This window comes from Triticum aestivum, chromosome 6A (genome assembly GCF_018294505.1).
Source record: "Triticum aestivum cultivar Chinese Spring chromosome 6A, IWGSC CS RefSeq v2.1, whole genome shotgun sequence".
Lineage (NCBI taxonomy): Eukaryota > Viridiplantae > Streptophyta > Magnoliopsida > Poales > Poaceae > Triticum > Triticum aestivum.
The window spans coordinates 558,705,752-558,725,390 of record NC_057809.1 but is presented as its reverse complement, the minus strand read 5'-3'; positions in this window follow the sequence as shown (position 1 = coordinate 558,725,390).

The following is a 19,639-nucleotide window of genomic DNA, read 5'->3' as shown; positions in this document are numbered from 1 at the left end:
GGAGGACCTGGAAGCCGCATTCCACGACAATTTCCAGGGCACTTATGTGCGACCACCAGACGCCGATGACCTAAGCCACGTAATTCAGCAGCCAGAGGAATCGGCCAGGCAATTCTGGACACGGTTCCTAACAAAGAAAAATCAAATAGTTAACTGTCCGGACGCAGAGGCCCTAGCAGCCTTCAAGCACAATATCCGTGACGAGTGGCTTGCCCGGCACCTTGGACAGGAAAAGCCGAAATCTATGGCAGCACTCACAACACTCATGACCCGCTTTTGCGCGGGAGAAGACAACTGGCTTGCTCGTAGCAACAATATGACCAAGAACCCTGGTAATTCGGATACCAGGGATAGTAGTGGCAGGTTGCATCGCAACAAGCAGAAGTGCCGCATTAACGGCGACAATGCTGAGGATACGGCAGTTAATGCCGGATTCAGAGGCTATAAATCCGGTCAGTGGAAAAAGCCATTCAAAAGAAATCCTAGGGGCCCGTCCAGTTTGGACGGAATACTCGACCTCTTGTGCCAGATACATGGCACCCCCGAAAAGCCGGCCAATCACACCAACAGGGATTGTTGGGTGTTCAAGCAGGCAAGCAAGTTAAATGCCGAAAATACCGACAAGGGGCTGCATAGCATTAACGACGAAGAGCCCCAGCCGCCGAACATTAGTGGACAGAAGGGTTTTCCCCCACAAGTGCGGAGGGTGAACATGATATACACAACCCACATCCCCAAGAGGGAGCGGAAGCGCGCGTTAAGGGACGTATACGCGGTAGAGCCAGTCGCCCCAAAGTTCAACCCATGGTCCTCCTGCCCGATCACCTTTGATCGAAGGGGCCATCCCACTAGCACCCATCATGGCGGATTCGCCGCATTGGTTCTAGACCCAACTATTGACGGATTTCATCTCACTAGAGTCCTTATGGACGGCGGCAGCAGCCTGAACCTGCTTTACCAGGATACAGTGCGGAAAATGGGCATAGATCCCTCAAGGATTAAGCCCACCAAAACGACCTTTAAAGGCGTAATACCAGGTGTAGAGGCAAACTGTACAGGCTCAGTCACACTTGAAGTGGTCTTCGGATCTCTGGATAATTTCCGAAGTGAGGAGTTAATCTTCGACATAGTCCCATTCCGCAGTGGCTATCACGCACTGCTCGGGCGAACCGCATTCGCCACGTTCAACGCGGTACCTCACTACACATACCTTAAGCTCAAGATGCCAGGCCCTCGAGGAGTAATTACGGTCAATGGAAACACCGAACGCTCCCTCCGAACGGAGGAGCACACGACGGCCCTTGCAGCGGAAGTACAAAGCAGCCTCTCCAGGCAGTTCTCCAGTCCGGCCATTAAGCGTCCGGACACCGTCAAGCGTGCCCGGAGTAACCTACAACAAGACCGCCTGGCACGTTCTGAGCAGGCATAGAAATGCGGCCCCAACCCCAGCCCTCGCAAAAATGCGACGCTAGTGCTTCGCATACATAACTACGCTCTAGAAATATCCTGGGTATAGGGGGAGGGGCACCATCACGGCACACCCGAAACACGGCTTAAACTGCACCAGGGGCTGGCGATTTTTTAATTTTCTCTTACTTTCAGGACTCCATTCTTCGGAAGGCCTGTTCGGCAGCTCAATTGCCGCACAAACGATGCAAGAACCAGGGAAGAAGACAAGCCATGCCGCATTACGGAACTCCCAGGTGGTCTCTATCACGAGCAGTATACCTGTGTCGCATACCATTCCGCAGCCTGCCCCTGGAACGGACATGTTAAATAGTCCAACCTTTTGCTTATCGCATTATTTGTATCGTTCTGCTTTGATCGCAGCCCTTTTTAATAAACAATGCATAGCTTTTGTCTATTTTTGCATTACTCTTTTTTTAATATATGCTCCTGAACGACATGTTGCACCCGTACACTTTGGTACGGCCAAAATACGCCAGGGGCTTTAGTACCCCTCAATATGGTGTGAGAAGTCCGAACACTTTAACAAGTATGGCACCCGAACTTATAGCATTATATGCATCGGCTCCGAATCATGTCTTGGGTCAACAGTTGGGTTTGCCCGGCTCCTATGTTTTGGTGCCTTACATTCCGCTATGTCGGCTAAGGTAGCACTAGGAGAACTACTGCGATTGTGCCCCAGTTGAGCTGGATCGAGCACCTCAATAGAGAAAGCTAAAACTGACTGTCATGATGAAGCGAGAGCTGGTCGCTGTTCGAGAGGTTTTTCGAGTCCCTAAAGACTTATGCCGCTTAGAGCGAGGAGTCGGCTCTGTCCGGCCAAGGCATGGATAGTGCCCCGAACTCGGTCTTCCGAATACCAGGGGCTTCGCCGAAATTTAAAATTATAGAATTCTATGGCTAAGTGAGAGTGTTCACGCATTATAGTCCGATTGCGTTGTTCGTTGTGCTGAGCGCCTCCCTTGAAGGACCCAAACATTGGAAAAAGAGCGCTCATGTTTATCCCCGAACACCCCAGCACTAGCGGCACGGGGGCAGAAGCCGACGGCTCGCCATCTCTCAGAATTGATAAACAGCCGCACAGAAGGTAATATTTTAAATTCCAACAGCATTGCTTAGCGCATATGAACAAGTTTTCAGCGCATAGGACAAAACGAGCGAGTTTTACTCAAAAATTACATCCCTGGAATATTCATCCTCCATAAGGCAGGCACCCTTCAGAACATCCTTATAATAATTCTCGGGCTTGTGATGCTCTTTCCCCGGCGGTGGCCCGTCCTTCACAAGCTTCTCGGCATCCAGCTTGCCCCAGTGCACCTTAGCATGGGCAAGGGCCCTATGGGCACCTTCAATGCAGACGGAGCGCTTGATGACTTTGAGCCTTGGACAGGCCCCCACCAGCCGCCGCACCGGCCCGAAATAGCTCCCAGGCAGAGCCTCTCCAGGCCACAGCCGAACTATGAGGCCCTTCATGGCCTGTTCGGCCGCCTTGTGGAGCTCAACCAGTTGCTTCAGCTGGTCGCTCAGGGGCACGGGGTGTCCGGCCTCAGCTGTCGGCGTTCTGGGAACGGGGGTCCCCAGACTTGCCTGCCTGCGGCCTGCGGCGTGGCTCAAAGGGGGGCCCAGCACGGCCCATCTTCACCAACACAAACTCAAGACCCTCGCGAGGGGCCAAGCCTCGCAGGGCGGACGACACGGAGCTTCCTCAGGCACGACCTCGTCAGGCTAGCTCACAAGGAGGCGGAGAGATCAAGGCGGGGTACCTCGCGAGGTGCCCATGACGACTCAGGGCACCAGGCGGGTGCCAGCCCGCGCAGCGTCCTCCTTTCCTCTTTGGTGCAAAGGGGGCAAGCGCAGCCGCGGAGTACCGAGGCATCAGGCAAAGGTTGTCGTTTCGGTGCAACGAGACCAAGACCAGGAGGACTACGAGACGGAGGTCACCGTGGAGCCCAAGACGACATCATCACCAGAGCTTTACGCAGGCGAAGACTACTTTTGTCAGGATAGTTGATACTTGATGTCCCCCTTCAAATTAGCCCGCCATTGTTGGCTCCCTTCCCGCTCAATATTTGGGGAGAGGACCAGGGCCACTATAAATAGAACCAGCCACCCGCGTAGCAAAGGGTTCGGCTCAGTCTCCTCCAAGGGCTCGACAAGTAGAGAGGCGGTAGAGAGAGAGAGAGAGAGAGAGAGAGAGAGAGAGAGAGAGGTGGCTGAACTTCTCCCAGCAGTTCATCGCCCCAGCCAAGAACAGACCCTCGCGAGGCTGTTCTTCCTTGTACTGTCCATTATCATCAGCCCAAGAGGCAATCCACCACACCACACACTGGAGTAGGGTATTACACCACAACGGTGGCCCAAACCAGTATAAACCATGTGTCCCTCGTGTTGTTCTTTTCGTAGCTTTGATCCTAGCGTGGCGGAGGGGTGCAGGGAGGTAGGAGGCAAAATCTCCGCGCGCACCCCAGTGTTCGAACCTCAAGGGTCTGCCGAAACCCGAAATCCGACATTTGGCGCGCCAGGTAGGGGTGCGCCGGAGTTCGTCTTCCACCGCTCCGTTCTCCTCCGACCATCACGCCCATGTCTGACACACGTTGGGCCCGCGCGGAGCGCCGGGCCGCCCTCGCTTCCCGCATCGCCCAGACAGCCCCTGTCGGCGGGCGTCCTCGCCGTTCCCCATCGCCTGCCGTCAACGCCGCCACCGGCCCGGTAGGGGACGAGCAGCAAGCATCCTCTCAGCATCCATCCGTGCGCCAAGACGGCCGCACCACGACTCCCTCACTCGCCCCGGCTGGATCTTCGTCCTGTGCGCTTCGCACGCCCATGGAGGCTCGGGCTGCGCTCATAGCGGCAAACGAGCTCCTGCGCTACCATCCCGTTGACGACGTCTATGAAGAATGGCTCGACCGCATCGCCGAACTCGTCCGCGCCGCAGGGGGCTCCCCCGCGCTGTCCGCTCCGCTGCACCACACCCCGCCCCGCGCGGGCGACGAGGCTCCGGCGGCGCCCCGGCCGCCTCCTCCTCAAGAAGACGCCATGGCTCCAAGACGCATGGCCCCTAGGCGGAACCCACTCCATTAAGTGCCAGCACGGCAAGAGCAGAGCTGCCAAGAAGTCCCTCGGCCACCAGAAGCTGCCCGGGCAGTCCCTGCTCCAGCACGTCGCGACCATCCTCCTGCTCCGGCGCGTGGGGACATGCAGGACCAGGCTCTCCATCACCCAAGGACCCCCGTGGCAACAGCAGGCTGCCGCGCTTACACCACCGAACTGCGCAGTGTCGCATGGCCGGGCAAGTTCAAGCCGGACCTGCCTCCTTGCTACGACGGCACGGCCGACCCTGCGGAGTTCCTCCAGCTCTACAAACTGGGCATCGAAGCTGCCAGCGGAGACGAGAAGGTCATGGCGAACTGGTTTCCCATGGCGCTCAAGGACGGAGCCCGCACCTGGCTCCTGAACCTGGCTCCAGGCACAATCTCCTCCTAGGAAGAGATGCGCACCCGCTTCATCGCCAACTTCCAAGGTACTCGCGACCGGCCACCCGCCGTGAGCGACATGCGCCGCATCAAGCAACAACCCAGGGAGACCCTGCAGAAGTACATCCAGCGCTTCAACAACGCACGCCTCAAGATTCCCAAGGTGACTGAAGAGGCCATCATCTCAGCCTTCTCCGACGGCGTGCGCGACGTCAAGACATGTGCACTTCTTTGGAGCTGTTCAACTTGGCAAACAAGTGCGCCAGGGCTGAGGAAGGGCGTCTCTCCCTCCTTGAGCTGCCCGCCGCAGACCCGGAAGAGAAGAAGCTCAAGGCCAAGGAAGTGAAGCGCAAGGGGGCTGCCATGCTCGCGGCAGAACCAGACACCAAGCGGGGCAGAGATCAGCCCAAACCTCCCAAGGGCAGCCGGTACTGCGTGTACCACGACCTCCACACCCACAACACCAGCGAATGCCAAGAACTCCGAGCCGTGCGTGAAGGAAGGATCGGCCGTCGCCCTGACCGTGGTGACCGGGGATACGGCCAAGGAGGAGGAAGGAACACAGGGCGCTGGGAAGACCGTGGCCCACGCCAGGGATGGCGCGACCAACCTCCCGAGGATCGCTGGCAAGACCCACCTCGCGAGCGAGGCTGGAGGGATTAGCCTCGCGAGGATCGCCCGCAAGGCAACGTAGGCCTCCCACCGCTGCCGCCGCAGCCAAGGAGAAATGAGGACCGCCGCCAGGACGAGGAGGCTGGGGGCTTCCAGGAGCCGCGCGCGATCGCATGCATCCTGGGCGGAGCTCAGGCCCCAGCCTCTCAGTGCATCTTCAAGCAGTTCGCCCATGAAGTGAATGCAGCCCTCCCCAGGCTGAAGCCACGCGCCCTCTCAGGTGGTCGGTGTGTGCCGTCACCTTCAGCTCAGCAGATCAACTCAAGTGTGCGGCTACAGCTGAAGTCCTCCCGATGCTTTGTTCCCCAATCATCAGCAACGTGGTGGTCACCAAGACCCTCATCGATGGCGGAGCAGGGCTCAACATCCTGTCCGTGGAGACTTTCAACAACCTCCAAGTGCCCTACAGCCAGCTTCAGCCAACCAAGCCCTTCTCCGGTATCACCGACGGCTCTACAGTCCCGATCGGGCAGGTCCGCCTCCCCGTCACCTTCGGGGCACGCGACAACTAACGCACCGAGCTCATCGACTTCGACGTCGCTCATATCCGCCTGCCGTACAACGCCATCCTCGGGTACCCGGTGCTGGCCAAGTTCATGGTTGTGACTCGCCACGGCTATAATGTCCTCAAGATGCCAGAGAGTGGCGGAGTCATCACGGTGCCCTGTGAAGAGAAGGACGCAATGTGTTCCCTGGGGCGAGCCTTTCAGGCCGCATCACTGGAGGACCCAGATCGCGGAAGAAGGAGGCTTCCCGAGGCCGCCCCCAAGAAGAAGAAGACATCGTCCGGCCTGGCCCCTCAGGAGGTAGGCCCCTCTGGGCCCGTGCCTGCCCAGGGGGAACCTCCTTCCATCGCATAGGAAAGCGCGCCCGGCGCCCTCCTCAGGCAGGGCTCGGGGGCTCTCCCCTGGAGGGCCATCGACCTAGCAAGGGTCACAAGGGAGGCGCTGGGGCACCACATGGAGGCGTGTTTCAGAGCACGTTTCCCTCAAGAAGGAGCAAGGCAAGGAGATCCAGACCCACAGGAGTTCGTCAGCAAGGCCATTCAGGAGCTATAGGAGTCCAGAGTCATGAGAGGCGCCCGCCGCCTACCAGCAGTAGCTCCCCATCCAGGCGAGGATGGCGGGCTGCGCGTCTGTGTCGACGTACCAGGGCTCAACCAAGTCGCCTCCCTGGAGCGCCTCTGGCCCTCGCGAGTGGGGCGCTGCGGAGGTCCACCCCATAGCTACGTTCGCATGCCTTATGGCTTGCCGAGCGCGGCTGACGCGTACCAGCGCCTCATGAGGGACATCACGGAGGCGCAAGAGGCCAGGTGCTCCGCAGCCCTGGCGGAGATGAAGATGGCCTGCGAGGAACCGCCAGCGCCTCCAGAGCCTCCCGAGGCCCCTGGGCCTGGGGGCTCATGAGGATCGGCTTCCGCAGCCCACCGAGCCGGCTACACCAACACCCCTTCGTCTTCAGCGTCATCAGGTGACATCTTTCAAGTTTCACTTCCAGCTGGGAGCGCCCCCAGGGCTGCATTATTCCTAGGCCGCGTGGGTCCGTCCCTGTGGCGTGTATCCCTTTTATTTCGCGTTGTTAACCTACCTTGTTGGGGGCGCCCCTCGGGCTGCATGATCCCCAAGTCGCTCGGGCCTGATCCAGTGATCTCCGCATCTACTTGAACGAATCCACTCCTTCGCGGCTAATGTGCTTTACCTAGTTGCCTGCTCAGCTGACGCCAATTAACGGAGCTGCTCCCAAACGGCACGACACTTGCACATGGGTCCGTCCCTGCAACACCGACGAACCTGGATGACTGAGCTCTGGCCGCGGTAGCCCCGCATAGCGTCACCTCGTCAAGCCTTCAGTGCCTCACTACCCTTTGGAAGCAACCGACGGCTGACCGTCAATTGTTATGGCGACCCCTTGCTTTTTCTATGATGGACCTGCAGGACCTCCTGAAGGAGCCGCGTCAGGCGAGGCTCTTGCTGTGTCTCCTTCGCTCTCGTTGGTGTGAACTGCTTGCATGTTAAAGGGGGGTACCTGAGCATCGCGACTCAGGGCTCTTACTGGCTCTCCAGCCCTCACCCTCTGGCCTTGACCACGGCATCACGACCTGGCATACCAGCGACGGCTGAGACTCGCTCGAGGGCCGGGACCCAAGGACGTAGAGCAGAAAGGGGAGCAAAGGTGAGAGGGGAGAGACACGCGAGGACTTCGCCGAACAACCTCACGCCTGCCGATGCACGGGCCCGGCCACACGCTAGAGAGCGGCCCCTGATCCTCGAGATAAGTTATTGCCCGGAAGCGCCAGCTACCGTGGCACCATCCCTGCACCTAATGCTATCCCATGTTAGCGACGTCGCTCCCCTTTCTCACCGAACGACGGCTGCTTGGGCGCCAAAGGGGACCTCCTGAGCATCGCGACTCAGGGGGTCTTACCGGACTCCGGGTCGCTCACCTCCTGGCCTTGACCACGGCATCGTGACCTGGCATACCAGCGACGGCTGAAGCCGCCTTGGGACTGGGACCTGTCGGTGCAGAGCACCAAGCCCTCGTGAGGTTCGAAAGGGAGGACCGAGCTAAGACGGAATGAGCAACTCGCGTAAATCTACGGCGAAGGTTGTATTAACAAACAGGATCACAGGCACCTTACAAGCCCCCACGGGGCGCGCTTTTGGTTCCTCGCAGGGAACAGATCCTAAAGAGATGCAAACTACGCACATCGCTACAAAATACGCCATCATCAACAGTGGGCCACCAAGTACCAACGCCAACCCCATCCAGATCAGAGTCGGCGGCGGCCTGACGAGCCTACCCTGCTCCAGGAGCGACGCCGGCTCGAGGGCTCGTAGCTATCGTCGCTCGTCTCCGGAGTCGCGAAGGGCTCGCCGGAGTCGCTGGAGCCTCCGACATCTCCACCGCCTGAAGAGCCGCCAAGGGAGCGATTGGCGAGCCCGGCCCTCGTCACAGCAGGGCCCTGGCCGTCTTCACCGGGGCAGCACTCCACCCGGCGCCCGTCCGCATCGAAGACCTTGAGGAGCATCACCGAAGCACCGTCAAAGTCCAAATGGATCGTGAAGACGCCCCTTGTCCTGCAAACCCGGGCAATCTCTCTCCAGCCCCGGGTCATGTAGACCTCACCCGGGGCGACGACCGCGACCTCTGCCTCGGTCGCGAGGGTGCTGCAGCCGGCGTGCTGCAGCCAGAGCTCCAGGGGCTCCCACTGCCGGATGACTGCTGTTGACTACAGGTTCCACACTAAGGAACAGCAGGACTTCTATGAGACAGTCTTATTGGACAAGAAGCCCATTGTCTGTGACATGAGATGGGTTGATTGGCAATACATCAAGGACAATGAAGAGCACTATCCTGGAGTGCAAGACAGCTTCAAGGCATGTGGAGTAGAGGACTTTGTTGGGCAGAAGCTCACAAAGTGGAACGAGGAACTTATCATGCAGTTCTACTCCACAACACATTTTTATCCAGATGGTAGGATTGTATGGATGTCAGAAGGAACCAGATATCAGTCAACAGTTGCTGAGTGGGCACAGCTCATTAATGCCCCAGAAGAGCAGGAAGATGACTTGGACATATATGCCAAGAAGAAGATGGACCACAACTCAATGTCAAACATGTACAAGGAAATTCCAAATGAAGCACTTGACACTTTCAAGTTTGGCTCAATACACTATCTTCTGTCAGGGCTGCCAACCATCAATTGGATACTGAGGCACACCTTGTTGCCCAAGTCAGGTGATCACAAGATGATCAGAGGCCATGCGATCAATTTGCTTCATATATTTGATGTGCCACAGAAGTTCAAGGTGATGAGCCTCATGGTAGAGACCATTAAGAGGACAGCAGCTGATCAGAAGAAGAGTTGTGGATATGCCCCAGAAATTCAGGAATTAATCAACTCGAAGATGGGCACGGGCATATACTTGTTGGACAAGGAACACTTGCCCATCCGTCCAGATTTTGAAGATAATCAAGTTGTCATGACTGAGAATGAACCATCATTTGCACAAGCACAAGCCAAGAAGGAGAAGGCAATAAAGGAGAAAGCTGCCAAGATGCCAACTCAAGAGGAGGCATCTAAGTACTTCTTGAAGAACAAGCAAGAGCATCTCAGTTACTTGATTGCATCCACCCTGCGGATTGAGAAAGGACTGGCCACCCTAACTCAGAACCAGGCACGCCTAGAGAGAATCATAGAACAAAAGTTCTATGACTTGGATATCAAGGTGACAGAGATTCAGACTGCAGTGGAGCACCTCCAAGATGACATGCAGGAAAGGAAAGGGAAGACAACCACTGATGCCTTTGCTAGAGTGCCACGAGGTCCGAGGTCGTCTGTAGTGCCAGTTCCTGACACAAGAGCAACCGCCTCAGCTCCAGCCACAGCACCAGCCCAACCTGCTCCAGCGTCTACTTCAGCTCCAACTCCAACCACGTCTACGGAAGCCTTTGTCCTTGGAGTGATCCGGACTCCACCACCACCTGAAGATCAAGCCTGAGTGTCGATTTAGCACTATGCATTTTCTAGGAACTTTTTGGTAACTTGTTGCCAAAGGGGGAGAAAATGTATAGATCATAGGCTTCGAGAGAGAGAGAGAGTGTTGTTTTTTTCTCTCTTGCTTTATTTGGTGGTTTTTCGAACTTTGTTTGCTTTTGAGTGCTTGAGATACTATGTCATTATCTGTGAGACATTGATGATCATGTGTTTGATCATAAGCTACACTTAATGCTTGCTTAATGCTATTATCCTATCTATCTTATGTGATCATTCACTTTTCTTGGTGATGAGTGCATGTATTTCATTCTTATCATTTTAAGCGCTCCACCAAGATGTATGTGACATGGAAGAGTAACCCATGACTCTAACTCTTTGTGCATTTGTAGTCCAAAGCAAATCTTAAATATGCACAAATTTAGGGGAGCTCTTACTTATCACATACTTCTCAAAGCGACGATATATTTCATGCTTATTATCATTTGTCGAAGCTTTGATCTATATGTTGTCATCAATTACCAAAAAGGGGGAGATTGAAAGTGCAACTATCCCTAGGTGGTTTTGGTAATTCATAACAACATATAGCTCATTGAGCTAATGCTATTCCAAGATGATTATTTCAGGAAAGCTCAATGATTGGCATGGCATGGATGGTGAAAGTGGAACCCTCAAAATGCTAAGGACAAAGGATTGGCTCAAGCTCAAAAGCTCAAGACTCTTCATTTTATATTTTAGTGATCCAAGATCACATTGAGTCTTTAGGAAAATCCAATACTATCAAGGAGGGACGAGGTGTTGCTTAATGAGCCTCTTGCTTCATGTGCTTAGTGATATGCTCGAAAACCCTCAACTACTTTCCCATATCCACATATGACCTAAACCCTAAGCCAAACTCGGTCCTACCGATTCTTTCTATCCGGCGCCACCGAGTTTCACATGTCATAAGCCACTGCCAAACCCTAGCAATTCGGTTCTACCGATAGGGATCTCGGTCTCACCGAGATGGGATTGCAAACTCTCTGTTTCCCTTTCGTAACTTTTCGGTCTCATCGAAAGAGCGGATCAGTCCCACCGAGATTGCAATGTAAACTCTCTGTTTCCTTTTTGTAACTTTTTGGTCTCACCGAAAGAGCAAATCGGTCCCACCGAGTTTACCTGACCAACTCTCTGGTTAGCTTATTACCAAAATCGGTCTCACCGAGTTTGTGTAATCGGTCTCACCGAGATTACGTTATGCCCTAACCCTAACAAAATCGGTCCTACCGAGTTGCATGTCAGTCCCACCGAAAATCTCTAACGGTCACTAGTTTTACCTTTTCGGTCCGACCGAGTTTGTTGATTCGGTCCCACCGAGATTGGTAAATTGTGTGTAACGGTTGGATTTTGTGTGGAGGCTATAAATACCCCTCCACCTCCTCTTCATTCGTTGAGAGAGCCATCAGAACACTTCTACACTTCCAACTCATATGTTCTGAGAGAGAACCACCTACTCATGTGTTGAGACCAAGATATTCCATTCCTACCATATGAATCTTGATCTCTAGCCTTCCCCAAGTTGCTTTCCACTCAAACCTTCTTTCCACCAGATCCAAATCCTATGAGAGAGAGTTGAGTGTTGGAGAGACTATCATTTGAAGCACAAGAGCAAGGAGTTCATCATCAACACACCATTTGTTACTTCTTGGAGAGTGGTGTCTCCTAGATTGGCTAGGTGTCACTTGGGAGTCTCCGACAAGATTGTGGTGTTGAACCAAGGAGTTTGTAAGGGCAAGGAGATCGCCTACTTCATGAAGATCTACCGCTAGTGAGGCAAGTCCTTCGTGGGTGATGGCCATGGTGGGATAGACAAGGTTGCTACTTCGTGGACCCTTCGTGGGTGGAGCCCTCCATGGACTCGCGCAACCGTTACCCTTCGTGGGTTGAAGTCTCCATCAACGTGGATGTAGGATAGCACCACCTATCCGAACCACGGGAAAAACATCCGTGTCTCCAATTGCGTTTGAATTCTCCAAACCCTTCCCTTTACATTCTTGCAAGTTGCATGCTTTACTTTCCGCTGCCAATATACTCTTTGCATGTTTGCTTGAATTGTGTGATGATTGCTTGACTTGTCCTAAAATAGCTAAAATCTGCCAAGAACTAAAATTGGGAAAAGGTTAAGTTTTTATTTGGTCAAGTAGTCTAATCACCCCCCCTCTAGACATACTTTCGATCCTACAAGTGGTATCAGAGCTTTGGTCTCCATTTGCTTTGATTTCCATAGATTTTGGTGGTCATAGCCTTGGTTTCACAACCTAGGAGAGTATGGCATCTAGCGAGGGAAATTATCACCGTAGAGGTCCTTACTTTGATGGTACTAATTTTGCTAGTTGGAAGCATAAAATGAAAATGCATATTCTTGGACATAACCTCGCCGTTTGGGCTATTGTGTGTGTTGGTTTCAAAGGTGACTTCTTTGATGGGAGAGAACCAAACCGTGAAGCTACCGCGGATGAGTTGAAGATGTTGCAATACAATGCTCAAGCTTGTGATATTCTCTTCAACGGATTGTGCCCCGAAGAATTCAACAAAATCAGCCGTCTTGAAAATGCAAAGGAAATTTGGGACACTTTGATTGATATGCACGAAGGTACCGACTCCGTCAAGGAATCCAAGTTGGATGTGCTTCAAAGTCAACTTGACAAGTTCAAAATGAAGGATGGTGAAGGTGTCGCTGAAATGTACTCTAGGCTTGCTCTCATCACAAATGAGATTGCCGGCTTAGGAAGTGAAGAGATGACCGATAGATTCATCATCAAGAAGATTCTAAGAGCCTTGGATGGAAAATATGATACCGTGTGCACATTGATCCAAATGATGCCCAATTACAAAGATCTCAAGCCAACGGAGGTAATTGGAAGAATTGTTGCTCATGAGATGTCACTTAAGGATAAAGAGGAACTTCACAACAAATCAAGTGGTGCCTACAAAGCCTCATGTGAAGCCCCTACATCATCAAGTGAGAAACAAAACTTCAATGAAGAATTGAGCTTAATGGTGAAGAACTTCAACAAATTCTACAAGAGTAGAAGCAAAGATAGAAGCTCCAAGTCAAGGTCCTACAATGACAAAAGATCTTCTAGTCGAGAGCGAAACTGCTACAATTGTGGAAGACCCGGACACTATTCCAATGAGTGTACGGCTCCCCACAAGAGAAGAGAAGACTCTCCAAAAAGAAGAAGCAAAGAATCACCACCAAGGGAGAGAAGGAGTAGAGATGATTGTTATGAATGAAGATACTCACGGAGAAGCAAGGATTCGGAAAGGAAGGAAACATCATCAAGGAGCTACACAAAACGAAGACATCAAGCTCATGTTGGTGAATGGGTATCCGGCTCCGACTCCGACAGCCACTCCGAGAGAAGTTATCACTCCGATTCCGAATATACTCAAGATGAAGGTGTTGCCGGTCTAGCACTTGTGTCAACCAACTCCTACGACATATTTGACTCACCAAATGAAGGAATTGGAAGATGCTTCATGGCCAAAGGTCCTAAGGTAACACACCCCGAGTATGTTGATTTTAATAGTGATGAAGATGACTTGTTAGGTGATGATGATTTGCCTGTTGACAACTCTAGTGATGAATACTATGATGAAACGTCAATTAATCATGCTAATCAAGATAAAACGAATGACAATGATAAGAAGAAGATTGAGGCTCTAACTAAAGAACTAAACACTCTTAAGTTAGCTCATGAAACTATCTTCGAAGATCATCGAGAACTTTTAAGAGCTCATGAGAAGTTACGCTTTGAAAAGCTCAATCTTGAGCAAGAGCATGAGTTTTTAAAAGCAATCAATGATGATCTCCGCAAGAAAAGTTCTTCTTACATTGCCAAGCGTTTACTCTTATCCACTTACATGCCTCAAGTCAAGTCTAGTAACAAGAACAAGAAAGATTCTTCCTCTAGTAGTAACAATGATCATGCTAAATCCAATATTGTTGCTTCTAGTAGTTCTCTTGATTCCACTAATGATTCTCTTAGCCAAGTTACACTTGAGCAAGAAAATAGCTTATTGAAGGGAATTATAGAGAAAGGAGTGTACAAAAGCCTTGCCGGGAGTAAGCAATTCGAGGAAATTATGCGCAAGCAAGGAATGCACCGGAAGAATCAAGGTGTTCGTTTTGAACGAAAGTTCAATGCCAATGGAGTTGAGTGGGAAGAAGATCAATACCCCAAGACAAAGTTTGTTCCTCAACAAGATAAGTATGATACTTCCTTCAAGGGGACACAAGGTCAAGATGATCTTCCACCACAAGACTACAAGTAAAAAGGCAAGGACAAGCTTCAAGAGAAGATTGATGCATTTGAAGAAGCTCCTAAGACCTTAGTCAAGTGGATTCCCAAGACCACTTCAAGTTCCACTTCATCAAGTACGACTACAACTCCAAGGATTCCCATCAAGATGGCGTGGATCCAAAAGAAGAAGAACTAGAGAGTTCTTGAGGGTGACTCCGCCAACATACTTCACTCTTATCATTTTGGCAAGAACAAGTGCAATCAACTTCCACATCTTGCACTAGTTCAAGGAGTCACAAACCCTCTTGTTGGTAAGACAAGGGACAAGGTAACCTAAAAGTTTTCATGGACATCATCTTGTGTGTGCATCACTCTATGTCTATGGATATCCTTGTTTGTTACTTGTGGGACTAACCCATGTAGGTATTGAAAGTGCAATTCACTCAAATGGATAGCTCCAAGTGATCTACATCAACATTGAGCATCCACATCTTCAACATCTACATGAAGTCATCATCGACAAAACCCAAGGTTAGTTCATCCCTCTTAGGGGGGATCTCACATCTAGGGGGAGCTTTACTCTAAGACTTGAGTTAAAGCAACTCTAAAGATGTGAACACAACAATGCTTTATGTAAAAGTGGTAACCCCACTTGAGATTAAACGATGAGCATGACCTATGATCAAGTGTTTTCACTTGACTCCTAAGTCAATATACTCATATATAGATGACCTAGTCATCGCAAATTGCTTGATAGATGCTACAATTGGTTGTGCATGCTTTGTCACATATTTCAATTGACATCTATTGTGTGAGCATGTTGGTTGCATACTTTACTCATTCAAGGACATCCACTTGTTGTTTTGATTGTTTGGTTTTATTTCCTTTTGCCAAGTGGATGGACAAGAATGCCTAAGAACCTCCTCTAGCTATCTATGATTTTCTCGTCTCAAACTCTATTCATGCTACATCACAAAATTTTATCAAGTCAGATTCGAACCACTCTGTGTGAGGAGCACTCGGAGTCCTTGATTCGTCATAGACTTAAACTTCCAAACCTCTTTGTGATTCTCGGTCTGACCAATATCCTACTTTCGGTCCTACTGAGATCATTAAGTTGATCTATGTTTTCGATCTCGGTGCAACCGATTTGAACCATTCGGTCACACTGAGTTGCAACAACTGTATACAGTTTTGCATCTCGGTACCACCGAGTTGCTCCACTCGGTCACACCGACAGGGTCAGGCTATATATAGTCACGCGCAAAAATTTGGAAATTTCTCCGAACCTCTTCGCCCGCGCGATAGCTCACTCTGCCATCGTGGTCTCCGGATTGTCTCCTCGCTGCCAGCCGCCTCCAGTCGCTGGTCTCCGTCGCCGTCAACGGAATTCTACCCCGCCATTGCCGCTTTAGTGAGTCCCCGCCGAACTAGGGTATGGACTCGATCTTTGTGCTATTCCCCAATCCGATTCTTAGCACATTGTGATCATAGTGATTCTTGCCACGTTTGATAAACTTCTATCCAGTCAATGAACCCAGCACGGCCCATCTTCACCAACACAAACTCAAGACCCTCGCGAGGGGCCAAGCCTCACAGGGCGGACGACACGGAGCTTCCTCAGGCACGGCCTCGTCAGGCTGGCTCACGAGGAGCCAGAGAGATCAAGGCGGGGTACCTCGCGAGGTGCCCATGACGCAAGCCATGACGACTCAGGGCGCCAGGCGGGTGCCAGCCCGCGTAGCGTCCTCCTTTCCTCTTCGGTGCAAAGGGGGTGAGTTCCGTCAGCACAACGGCGTGGTGACGATGATGATGTTCTACCGACGCAGGGCTTTGCCTAAGCACTACAACGATATGACCGAGGTGGAATATGGTGGAAGGGGGCACCGCACACGGCTAAGGAACGATCACGAGGATCAACTTGTGTCTTCTAGGGTGCCCCCCTGCCTCCGTATATAAAGGATCCAAGGGGGGGGGGTGCGGCCGGCCCTATGGAGGCGCGCAGGAGGAGTCCTACTCCTACCGGGAGTAGGACTCCCCTCCCTTTTCCTTGTTCAAGTAGGAGAGGTGGAAGGAGAATAGGAAAGGGGGGGCGCCGCCCCTCCCTCCTTGTCCAATTCGGACTAGGGGGAGAGGGGGCGCGCGGCCTGCCCTGGCAGCCCCTTCCTCTTCTCCACTTTAGGCCCATGAGGCCCATTAACCCCCCGGGGGGTTCCGGTAACCCCCCGGTGCTCCGATTTTATCCGAAACTTCCCCGGAACGCTTCGGTGTCCGAATATAGTCATCCAATATATCAATCTTTATGTCTCGACCATTTCGAGACTCCTCGTCCTGTCCGTGATCACATCCGGGACTCCGAACTAACTTCAGTACATCAAAATGCATAAACTCATAATAACTGTCATCGTAACATTAAGCGTGCGGACCCTACGGTTCGAGAACAATGTAGACATGACTGAGACACATCTCCGGTCAATAACCAATAGCGGGACCTGGATGCCCATATTGGCTCCTACATATTCTACGAAGATCTTTATCGGTCAGACCGCATAACAACATACGTTGTTCCCTTTGTCATCGGTATGTTACTTGCCCGAGATTCGATCGTCGGTATCCAATACCTAGTTCAATCTCGTTACCGGCAAGTCTCTTTACTCGTTCTGTAATGCATCATCTCGCAACTAACTCATTAGTTTTAATGCTTGCAAGGCTTATGTGATGTGCATTACCGAGAGGGCCCAGAGATACCTCTCTGACAATTGGAGTGACAAATCCTAATCTCGAAATATGCCAACCCAACATGCACCTTTGAAGACACCTGTAGAGAACCTTTATAATCACCCATTTACATTGTGACGTTTGGTAGCACACAAAGTGTTCCTCCGGCAAACGGGAGTTGCATAATCTCATAGTCATAGGAACATGTATAAGTCATGAAGAAAGCAATAGCAACATACTAAACGATCGGGTGCTAAGCTAATGGAATGGGTCATGTCAATCAGATCATTCACCTAATGATGTGATCTTGTTAATCAAATAACAACTCTGTGTTCATGGTTAGGAAACATAACCATCTTTGATTAATGAGCTAGTCAAGTAGAGGCATACTAGTGACACTCAGTTTGTCTATGTATTCACACATGTATTATGTTTCTGGTTAATACAATTCTAGCATGAATAATAAACATTTATCATGATATAAGGAAATAAATAATAACTTTATTATTGCCTCTAGGGCATATTTCCTTCAGTCTCCCACTTGCACTAGAGTCAATAATCTAGATTACACAGTAATGATTCTAACACCCATGGAGTCTTGGTGCTGATCATGTTTTGCTCGTGGAAGAGGCTTAGTCAACGGTTCTGCCACATTCAGATCTGTATGTATCTTGCAAATCTCTATGTCTCCCACCTGGACTAGATCCCAGATGGAATTGAAGTGTCTCTTGATGTGCTTGGTTCTCTTGTGAAATCTGGATTCCTTTGCCAAGGCAATTGCACCAGTATTGTCACAAAAGATTTTCATTGGACCCGACGCATTAGGTATGACACCTAGATCGGATATGAACTCCTTCATCCAGACTCCTTCATTTGATGCTTCTGAAGTAGCTATGTACTCCGCTTCACATGTAGATCCCGCTACGATGCTTTGTTTAGAACTGCACCAACTGACAGCTCCACCGTTTAATGTAAACACGTATCCGGTTTGCGATTTAGAATCGTCCGGATCAGTGTCAAAGCTTGCATCAACGTAACCATTTACGATGAGCTCTTTGTCACCTCCATATACGAGAAACATATCCTAAGTCCTTTTCAGGTATTTCAGGATGTTCTTGACCGCTGTCCAGTGATCCACTCCTGGATTACTTTGGTACCTCCCTGCTAAGCTTATAGCAAGGCACACATCAGGTCTGGTACATAGCATTGCATACATGATAGAGCCTATGGCTGAAGCATAGGGGACATCTTTCATTTTCTCTCTATCTTCTGCAGTGGTCGGGCATTGAGTCTGACTCAACTTCACACCTTGTAACACAGGCAAGAACCCTTTCTTTGCTTGATCCATTTTGAACTTTTTCAAAATCTTGTCAAGGTATGTGCTTTGTGAAAGTCCAATTAAGCGTTTTGATCTCTCTCTATAGATCTTTATGCCTAATATGTAAGCAGCTTCACCGAGGTCTTTCATTGAAAAACTCTTATTCAAGTATCCCTTTATGCTATCCAGAAATTCTATATCATTTCCAATCAGTAATATGTCATCCACATATAATATCAGAAATGCTACAGAGCTCCCACTCACTTTCTTGTAAATACAGGCTTCTCCGAAAGTCTGTATAAAACCAAATGCTTTGATCACACTATCAAAGCGTTTATTCCAACTCCGAGATGCTTGCACCAGTCCATAAATGGATCGCTGGAGCTTGCACACTTTGTTAGCTCCCTTTGGATCGACAAAACCTTCCGGTTGCATCATATACAACTCTTCTTCCAGAAATCCATTCAGGAATGCAGTTTTGACATCCATCTGCCAAATTTCATAATCATAAAATGCGGCAATTGCTAACATGATTCGGACAGACTTAAGCATCGCTACGGGTGAGAAGGTCTCATCGTAGTCAACCCCTTGAACTTGTCGAAAACCTTTTGCGACCAGTCGAGCTTTGTAGACAGTAATATTACCGTCAACTTCAGTCTTCTTCTTGAAGATCCATTTATTCTCAATTGCTTGCCGATCATCGGGCAAGTCAACCAAAGTACATACTTTGTTCTCATACATGGATCCCATCTCAGATTTCATGGCTTCAAGCCATTTTGCGGAATCTGGGCTCACCATCACTTCTTCATAGTTCGTAGGTTCATCATGATCTAGTAGCATGACTTCCAGAACAGGATTACCATACCACTCTGGCGCGGATCTCACTCTGGTTGATCTATGAGGTTCAGTAGTATCTTGTCCTGAAGTTTCATGATCATTATCATTAGCTTCCTCACTTATTGGTGTAGGTGTCGCAGAAACAGTTTTCTGTGATGTACTACTTTCCAATAAGGGAGCAGGTACAGTTACCTCGTCAAGTTCTACTTTCCTCCCACTCACTTCTTTCGAGAGAAACTCCTTCTCCAGAAAGTTTCCGAATTTAGCAACAAAGGTCTTGCCTTCGGATCTGTGATAGAAGGTGTATCCAATAGTTTCCTTTGGATATCCTATGAAGACACATTTCTCCGATTTGGGTTCGAGCATGAAGCTT